The sequence below is a fragment of the Dermacentor andersoni genome, chromosome 7, assembly GCF_023375885.2.
Source record: "Dermacentor andersoni chromosome 7, qqDerAnde1_hic_scaffold, whole genome shotgun sequence".
Lineage (NCBI taxonomy): Eukaryota > Metazoa > Arthropoda > Arachnida > Ixodida > Ixodidae > Dermacentor > Dermacentor andersoni.
In genome coordinates, this window is record NC_092820.1 from 67,522,766 (window position 1) to 67,533,584 (window position 10,819).

Consider the following 10,819-nt stretch of genomic DNA (forward strand, 5'->3'; position numbering starts at 1 on the left):
TCACCTGTTGACGTAAGCAAGCAGGTGGTGGACGGTTTTCGCTATCACCTGCCATGTGTTATAACTTTATCCTAAAGTTCATTACACGGTGGCAGAATTCTACATTTCTTAAAATTTACGCACTCGCATTTCTTCCATATCTTAAGCAGCACTTTCAATAGTTAACTGCGTATATTACATTTGATAATAACAATGAGGCCATTGGGCAGATACCATGCATTCATGCGCTGGGAGGGTGTATATTTGATATCTGCTGAAGGCGGATCCATTGCATGGCAAGAGCGCTATCTGCACTGGTCTAAAGAATGTATGAACAGGTCATGCGCGGTCCTCACAGCTATCTATTATGGAAACAAGAAGGTTCACATCTATAAAAAAATGGGTTAGCGTGGCGAGAACTGCAGTGTATATGTGGCATTCTCAAGAATCCACTTCGTCCATTTTGCATAATGAATGGCAAACGGCCTGCGAGCATCTTGAGACGTTTTAATTAGCACATGCACGCCGTGAGTTTGCACCAAGAGAGAAAAACACTGCAGCGCTAGAACTGAGTGAAGGCTAGATCAAATGACCGTAAATTCAATTACTCTGTGCAGAATGGCTGACGACAAACATGACAATTGCTACAAACTGGTAGATGTCTTATCTTCCCTTTATTAATTACTTCTGTCCTCCTTGCGGGTTTCCGCAAGATTACTACGTCAGATACGGTCGATTCTTCTTCACCACATGCTGTGCATTAGTGGGCGCATTCGCGATCCGGTACTGGGTTGTGCGTTCCGTACGTGTGGCACACCACTATGTCCGCTTGGGGGCATACATCCGAGCGATGGCCTATCAGGCGATACATCTTGCATACTTGTGTGGTTCACTTCTAAGGACGGCATGGGAGCTCGCCACATTTGTGGTGGACGTCTCTCGGATTGATTTCTCCATTAAAGGTGATCATGACTATCTTCGTGTCTATCAGCATGCGTGTGTGAAGTGCTTCTACTCATTGCGAGCGTATTCCAAGACTGGCCTTCAGGGTATTGGAGGGGTATATGGTTCGACACCATGTATGGACCCCCGTATTCGTTGCTTCACCTGTCGACGCGCGTGTTCAATGAGTGCGCGCGGCCATTTCAGTTCCGCGATTCGGCAGATTTTGTCCACCATTTCTTGACTAGGCGTTGATACAGCAAAGATGTCCGATCCCGGCTTGATTCACAGTAGCAACTGGTCTGCGCTTACTTCACCGTTTGAGGCCGCAGTCACTGCGTTCGGTAGTTTTGCGTTGGTGAAGTTTTTGACGGGTACTCGTTGGTGTGGGGGACAAGGACTATGAAGTCCTCTCTCTGAAGAGGGCGCAGTGACCGCTAGTTAGATTTTTGTTTGAGCTTTCCGGGTGCCCGTGTGCTTGACCCCTGGTGTGCGTTTTCCGAGAAGTGTTTGTGGTGCTTTGGTTATGCTAGAGCATTATTTTGCCTGATCGTGAGCACTGTTTGCCAGTCCCCATCCGTCTGATTGGCGTTTTTCATCCAGTGGGTTTGCGCCCGAGGCTCGTGCGAGCAGAGAGAATCGTGTGCTTTAATTTCCTGGCCGTCCTTGCCGTCCTGGCTGTTATCCGGAAGCTTAGGAAGCCGGGACAGTGTCATTATCGTTTTGAGAGCTACCGATGTCCACATGTGCACGTGCGAGCACTGCACACTGCCAGGCGGGAACGCAAGCCCTGTCGACTCCGTCAATTTTGACTCATTTAGGCGGCTTTTCGACCGGATAAAGACTCATTTCTGCTGCATAATGTTCGGAGAGGTGCCCAGCACCGTTTATCACCATTTTTCGGTGCCGCCTGTCCCTGTCTTGCAGCTTCAGGGCAGGAAAATCCCCTGACTCACAGCTACTTCCGGAAGTGTTTAAAAAAAGTTCTACAACTGAGAGTCCTGAGACGACCATATCAGAAGCAGCGGAAAGGAATCACTAATGGGTTTATGTGGAAATGGAACTTTCCAAATTGTGTCATTGCTATGGACGGAAAGCACATTCATTTCGATGCACCAGCCAACTCTGGTCCTATATACCTAAATTAAAAGCGCAGCTTTAGTTTCCACCTCATGACATCTTGTTTACGAGTGTTACCATAGGGCTTTATGGTAGGGCAAGCGCCGGCGGTTTGTTTTCTACGTCCCGGCTGGGGGCCTTTATTGACAATGCAGACGTAACGTTCGCAGACAATGCAGACGTAACCATCGGGATAACCATATTAGTGAGTATTTATGAATTGAGCGAGTATGAAATGCGGATTTGTACTTGGCAAAAAAGGTATTGAGATCTTCAGCTATTGCATTATAGTTGCCCTTGTCGTAGAGGCGCATTGTTTTATCCTACGTTTCTTTTTGAGTCGAGACAAATGAAAATAGAGCATGTATGACGTTATGACCACTGATTTCAGGGAGGTAACTTAGGAATGATGGATTCTCGGGGCTATTGGTTAATATGGGATCGAGGGTGTTTGCTGATCCTCCCGAGACATGGGTTGGTTGAGAAAGTAAATGTCTGAGCTTAAAATTTAAACAGATATCGATGAAGTCTTTCGCTTCTGCATGACACGTTAATGTGAACCTAGTTATGTTTCGCCAGTCAATGTCCAGATTGTTAAAATTACCAAAAAGAAGGACGCGGGCATCTGGGTAGATGGACACAAGTTTGTGAATGGGATTATTCAAATTACATGGGAAGTTTTGATTAGTTTGCAGGGGTCCACAGCAAATGTCAAGCAGCGCTGTTCCGGGGATGCATTACAGATGAGCCACAATGAATATATATGGGATGCGATGTTAACAATGTGACATGATATACCCCGATATATTGCAACAAGAACTCCGCCCCCCCTCCCCCACCACCGTGAGCCTTTTCGATCGTTTCGATACACGTGGATATTACGTAAATCGGTTAAAATTTCAGCGTCCGTTACGTCATTGTATAGCCACGTTTCTGTTAGCATGAGGACGTTGCTCTCAAATGACGAAATAATGTTCGATATGACCTCACGCTTTGGAAGAAGGCTACGGATGTTAGTGAATATTACGGAAACGGAGAGAAGATTACAGACAGAGTGCCACTGTTGCTGTGGATGCTTAAAGACGGGGCAACTGCAATGCTATTTCCTTAACCGTATCGGAAGATGTGTCAAAAACGTAGCGTTTCGTTCCGACGTTCATTGTTTTTAATCGCAAGGAATATTTGTTAGAATGTGCTTTTGCACATATAAGTAGCTGCTCACGCGCGCGTCGAACGGAGCGTGAGAAGTCCTCTCCAATACTGTAATCCGTGTTCTTCAATCTACGGCCATTTCGTAAAAGTGCGTCTGTGTTTTTGTAGGACAAGAATTTCACGATTATGGGATGAGTTCCATTAACTGAATGGTTTCCTAAACGATGTGCTCTTTCTACGTCGTTAGGCTGCACTGTTATTTCAAGATAATGGCGGCGAACACCAATGAGTTGTTTGACAGACTCGGACCACGTCTCATTGCTAGTGGGGCCAGGGATGCCATAAAAATTTAAGTTATTCCAGCGCTGCCTGTATTCAGCGTCATCTAGGCGTGCTTCTAGTTCTGAGTTTTTAGCCAGATTGATTCTGTTAGTCTGCATTATTTCCATATCTTTTCTGTGGGGAAGAACTGTTCGGTAATGATTTTCGAGATCGGCCATTCGTTTTTGCAAATCTGTGGTGATTTTATCCGTTGTACTAAGCTGGGTTTTCAAGTCGTGTATCTCGGTAATCATCTGAGTTTGGCCGGTACTTAATTTCTGTAGCTCAGCCAGTATAGTGGCATTCTAGTCAGCAACATGGTCCTAAGTAATGCCAGTAATGAATTACATGAGCACAATCAACCGGAACAGCAACACAACAGTGTGAGCTCGGAAACTGCACCAGGTAATAATTACTTGATTTTTTTCAACGAAGAGGACATACGATTTACTGAACTGCATTGCAAAGTGGATTAAGGGGCTGCGTTGTCCTGCAGTGCCTGAGCCCACGGAACGGTGTCAGCGCGTGAAGCTCTGTTACACATGATGGGGCTGTTGCCAATGAATATTTGGCCACCGACGGCGCGATGATTTCCGCTGATTGCCGCTCCTCTGGTTGTACATTCAGCGGGGATGATCAGTTGGCAGGCGATAGGTGCCAGAATTCCGCTTGATTTTCGGTGCCCGCAGTGCGAACACCGATGATGCCACCATATACAGACGCGTCACGGTCGACAGCAGCACGGTGGCAATCGAAAGGACTGCCGTCTGAATCGCAAAGGTGAGTAGATGGGTAGGCCTGCGTTAGGTGCAGTCACCAAGCCCACCCACACTGCACGTCACTCCGCAAAGCACACGCTAAAACAGACACGCATCATACGCAAATACAGAAGCAATTACGCAGCAGCGTCCGATGGCGTCACCGGCACGCTGGTTTTCTAATCGAATACTCTGGGCAGGCCGCAAGCACCGTGACCGGAAGTTGCAAGCCGAAACTACTTCGTCATTAGCGGCGTCGTAACAGTCATATCTGTGTTGTCGTAAATGTAGCGGATGCTGCAACATTAACGCCCAGCCTGGTTGTGACTGTTGCGTACTTTGTGCTAAATCTGGCAGTAGTGTCAACAAACTACCTGCGCCTTGTGAGTTTACGTTTACGATTCGTGCACATGATCCGTACGTTCGTCACGTATTCTGAAGGAGTCTTGAGGCGTTGCCTGAGGGTAGAGTGCATCGCTGCGATGCAATGTGACCCTTGCTGTTGCTCTCGCAAGCCTATCTTCTGCGAGTATCCCTTGTCCACACAAGCTTTCGCCTCCGTTCTGACTGCGCCTCGGTAAGGCCGATTGGAAACGCGCCAAGTGTTTCATCATCACGCTCGCGTGCCCACGAGGTGTCCATAATTCTAAAGACGCCAAACGGCACTCAAATTAACATTGGACGACCAGAAAATATCAAGTTGATCCAGATATAAGTTTCAAGTAGGCCCATCCCCAAATATGAGTAGGCCGTCCCCAGACCTTCTACTTGTCCTATCCCCAAGCTCAAGTTGGCCCACCCCCATATTTCTACCCGGCCCACCCCCAAACTTCCACTTGGCTCACTTCCAAATTTAAATTCGCCCTCCCCAAGGTATTAAGTTGGCCCAGCCCCAAATTACAGTTGGTCCACGCTAAAATCTCAAGTTGGCCCACCCCGAAACTTCAGTTGACTCATGTGCATGTTTATGTTGACCCACCACAAAATTTTAGTTGGGCCACTTCCAAATTTAAGTTGGGCCACCCACAAATTTCATGTTGGCGAACCACTAATTAAGGGTGGCCCTCCCCAAATTTCAACTCGGCCCACCCCCAAATTCCCGTTGCGCTCTCAACATTCCAGTTGGCTCACCGCCAAATTAAACTTCGCCCAACCCTAGATATCATGGACGCCCAGCCCCAAGATAAAGTTGACCCAAAAATAAAATTTCAAGTTGGTCCACTCCCAAATTTAAGTCGGCCCACTCCAAAATTTATGTTAGGCCGCCGACAAATTTCAAGATGGCCAAGCGCCAAATTTATGCTGGCCTACCACCCGGTTTTCACTTAGCCCACCCCCCAAGTTCAATTCGCCCACGTTCAAATTTCAAGTTGGCCCAGCCTAAGATTTAACTACGCCCACATGCAAATTTTGTTTGGCCAGCCTCAAAGCTCCAGTTAGCACACTGCGAATATAAACTTCCTCATCCATTTTCCATGGCGCCCTGTGTATCTATTCGATATACTCTCTTTAGTCTACTTTTAGCCTTTAAAATGTATACGTCATCTACACTATCGAAGGACTATACGTCTTAAATGCATATTAACATTTTTGTACAAATACGAGGCATTTCATTTTTGGCATGACCGAACTGGAGAGCTCGCAAAGGAATTCTGAGCCATTAAAAAGCTCATTTTTACTATTTTCCATAAGCCGTCATTCAGAATTATTCATCTCATGGGTGGCATTGCAATAGATAATGAGGAAGGCTGGTACCTGCGAAGTGGAACACCATACAAGACATAGGGCTAAACAAGAAAACAGAAATCTCTCTACCCTCTAACTGCAATACACCAGAGAAAACGTTAACACCGAGCAACCTTCAAACGAATTTTTCAGAATACAACCAGCAAGATAGGCAATTACTACCTCTTTCCGTCCAGAAGGAACCAATGATGAAGTTTCCCCACCTCATCGAAGGATTGCTGAAGGGCATCCCGAAAGTGTCGAAGACCAAAACGACAAAACCACTCGCTCTCCCGAACAATATCTTAAACATAATAAAAAGATTGAGCTCCCGTCTCGGCTACGAAACATTCACAGTATCCCGTGATGTTGTCATCCAGGTCATTACGAGCAAACGAGAACAAGGTAACAGGGGAAGCGAACGTTTGGCAATCGGACTTGTCTTTTCAAGCCGACATATGTTTTCCTCGGCACAGTATTGTATATGGACGCTCTAACCTTTGTACGTAGGCTATAGGCGTACTTTCCGTACTGAAGTTCGAATGACTATGTACAAGTCACCGTTTTTCAGAATTTAAAATGCTGCTACCTACCTGCTACCTACTAAGAGGGAAAATAGAGGACTTCCAGATCAAGCTACAGAACAGGTATTCGGCCTTAACTCAGGAAGAGGAAATTAGTGTTGAAGCAATGAACGACAATCTTGTGGGCATCATTAAGGAATGTGCAATAGAAGTCGGCGGTAACTCTGTTAGACAGGATACCAGTAAGCTCTCGCAGGAGACGAAAGATCTGATCAAGAAACGCCAAGGTATGAAAGCCTCTAACCCTACAGCCAGAACAGAACTGGCAGAACTTTCGAAGTTAATCAACAAGCGTAAGACAGCTGACATAAGGAAGTATAATATGGATAGAATTGAACAAGCTCTCAGGAACGGAGGAAGCCTAAAAGCAGAGAAGAAGAAACTAGGAATTGGCAAGAATCAGATGTATGCGTTAAGAGACAAAGCCGGCAATATCATTACTAATATGGATGAGATAGTTCAGGTGGCTGAGGAGTTCTATAGAGATTTATACAGTACGAGTGGAACCCACGATGATAATAGCAGAGAGAATAGTCTAGAGGAATTCGAAATCCCACAAGTAACGCCGGAGGAAGTAAGGAAAGCCTTGGGAGCTATGCAAAGGGGGAAGGCAGCTGGGGAGGATCAGGTAACAGCAGATTTGTTGAAGGACGGTGGGCAGATTGTTCTAGAAAAACTGGCCACCCTGTATACACAATGCCTCATGACCTCGAGCGTACCGGAATCTTGGAAGAACGCTAACATAATCCTAATCCATAAGAAAGGGGACGCCAAAGACTTGAAAAATTATAGACCGATCAGCTTACTGTCCGTTGCCTACAAAGTATTTACTAAGGTAATTGCAAATAGAATCAGGAACACCTTAGACTTTCGTCAACCAAAGGACCAGGCAGGATTCCGTAAAGGCTACTCAACAATAGATCATATTCACACTATCAATCAGGTGATAGAGAAATGTGCGGAATATAACCAACCACTATATGTAGCTTTCATTGATTATGAGAAAGCGTTTGATTCAGTCGAAACCTCGGCAGTCATGGATGCATTGCGGAATCAGGGTGTAGACGAGCCGTACGTAAAAATACTGAAAGATATCTATAGCGGCTCCACAGCCACTGTAGTCCTCCATAAAGAAAGCAACAAAATCCCTATAAAGAAAGGCGTCAGGCAGGGAGATACGATCTCTCCAATGCTATTCACAGCATGTTTACAGGAGGTATTCAGAGACCTGGATTGGGAAGAATTGGGGATAAGAGTAAATGGAGAATACCTTAGTAACTTGCGCTTCGCTGATGATATTGCCTTGCTTAGTAACTCAGGGGACCAACTGCAATGCATGCTCACTGACCTGGAGAGGCAGAGCAGAAGGGTGGGACTAAAAATTAATCTGCAGAAAACTAAAGTAATGTTTAACAGTCTCGGAAGGGAACAGCAGTTTACGATAGGTAGCGAGGCACTGGAAGTGGTAAGGGAATACATCTACTTAGGACAGGTAGTGACTGCTGATCCGGATCATGAGAGTGAAATAATCAGAAGAATAAGAATGGGCTGGGGTGCGTTTGGCAGGCATTCTGAGATCATGAACAGCAGGTTGCCATTATCCCTCAAGAGAAAAGTTTATAACAGCTGTGTCTTACCAGTACTCACGTACGGGGCAGAAACTTGGAGGCTTACGAAAAGCGTTCTACTTAAATTGAGGACGACGCAACGGGCTATGGAAAGAAGAATGATAGGTGTAACATTAAGGGATAAGAAAAGAGCAGATTGGGTGAGGGAACAAACGCGCGTTAATGACATCTTAGTTGAAATCAAGAAAAAGAAATGGGCATGGGCAGGACATGTAATGAGGAGGGAAGATAACCGATGGTCATTAAGGGTTACGGACTGGATTCCGAGGGAAGGGAAGCGTAGCAGGGGGCGACAGAAAGTTAGGTGGGCAGATGAGATTAGGAAGTTTGGAGGGTCAACATGGCCACAATTAGCACATGACCGGGGCAATTGGAGAAGTATGGGAGAGGCCTTTGCCCTGCAGTGGGCGTAACCAGGCTGATGATGATGATGATGACCTACTTTGGCAATGAAACAGAGTGGATACACTAATTCGACTACAGAAAAAGACTCATATAAATATTTACTCCTCCTCCCCTACTGCTTCACCCTTCTACAAACTTGGCGAAATATCAAATGACCACGCAATAACCGACTGCTCACAATTCATAAAACTGAGCCTCCGATAAATTGGTCTATTTTCCTCAGCTGCGCAAGTAATTTGACTTCTGTCTCGTCGTTTGTTTCCAGGCGTGATGACTCTAGGTGTGATGAAGATATTTGGAAGGTATAGCTACGTGGAAGTTAGAGGAATGGTATAAATATAGAAGCATCGACATTTGGGCGAGTTGGTACTGGTTGAACATCTTGAAGGGGCAGCGCAAAAAGACGATGACAGAAGGCAGGAACACACAGGACAGCGCTGATCCGAAAGAACATTTCGGATGCCGAGAACTAATGATGTTTATTAAATTACTCAACAGTGACGGGAAGAAGTATGTCCTAAGGCGTCGGCGTTAATTTTTAACTAGAATAGTGTACAGTTTGTTGTTTCTTGAAGTGCCGCCCTGTATGCAGTGTACTCTGCGGGAAGTATTCTCCTACATGTCAATGTAATGTGATAGCACGTCCACGAGTGATGTAAACGTTCTTTAGCAGCACGCACTCGCTGGATGTCAAAACTTAAGAGACGTGTAGCAGAGCCGGCGATCACTGAAAGTACGACCTGCCAGTCAAACGCGTCGGCATGTATAAATGACTCGTCGAAGGTTCCAGTATCATCGCAGGTGCCGCTTTGCTTCCAGATTGTACTACACAACTCGCGTTGCGCATGCAATCAGCCTAGAAAACATTCGCATGCATTAACAAACGAAGCAAGCACGAGCGAAAGCACACACGAGCAGACGATAGTACGACAGGAGTGGTCCGGCTAAGACAAGCTACAAGTACGCATCGAACGCTTGGGTAGATCCGCATGACACCAATTTCCCACGCGCACGTTTCTGAGGGGGGCGTTCTCATTGGCGTCTGCCATTCACAGCTCGTGTCTTTGATATCCGTCTCTGCTCTTTCATCTTTCGCTTTGCTTGTTCGCTTGGTTTAGATCGCCTTGGAACGGGCGCGTTAGAGCTGCGTTCTGAAAATGCTTTAAGTGACTTCAAATGACTTAGGGAGGTCTCAGTAAAGAAATTTAATTACTTTTTTGAAGGGAAAGCACGGTAAATGTCGGTCTGAGTGGGAGTCGAACCCGGGTCTGTGGCGTGCGACACAAGCACGCTTCCCCAGCGTAACGGTCACTACACGGTTCTGGTTCACAAAACGTGTTCCTGCTGCGTGCGTTATTGCGGACGGTACAGTGCCGACAATGGAGAGGAGGTGGTGCCACGTCAGGGCTGTATGAACGTGTAAGATAAAAAGAACCTTAAAGCCCAACTGAACGGCGCTGTGCGGTCCTTCGAGTTATCTACTCCTGTGGGGCAAGCTTGCGCATTGAGATGCTTGGCGCATTTGATTTCGCCTTACGAAGACGCAGTTAGAATGCAGGCGAGAGCTTCCGAGGACTAGGAACCCGCGGAAAGAAAGCATTTCAGCAAATGGTTATAATGCTTCACATTTTCACAGGCGAGCAGTCTCAATTATCTCTGCAGAATAAGTAAAAACGTGTCCGTAGCTTCTGAATGACGATCGACTTTTAACAAGTGGATACCTATGATAAGTGCACGGCAATTCATTCAGAGAAAATGTTTTCATATTGTTCTATGATGACAATATTGGAGGAAACAAGTAAAGATGGGCTAAATTCAATATAGGCTATGGTCGCTTCGGGGCTAGTTCCAGCGCGTTAATATGGCAGCACAATATACCAGAATATGAGGAGGCAATACGGATACGAATAATAGCAATGAAAGAAACGGGCGCACATGTGCGCGTCTTCGTGACGTTTTTAGAATCCGTTTGCTTGATGCTTCGGGAGGCAACATCTTTGTTCGTCGAAGCGTATGATGTGTCCTTTTTAGGTTTTACGTAGGAGATCGCATTGACATTGAGCTGAAGGCTTCGTTTCTGGCCGTTTATTGTAGAATGCCGCTGAAACAACGAAGCACCTTCTGTGCGTCATAGCATCAACAATATTTTCACGACGTTTTGACGTAAAGAAGGAGGTGCTAGACGGTTCTCGCTATCACCTGGCTT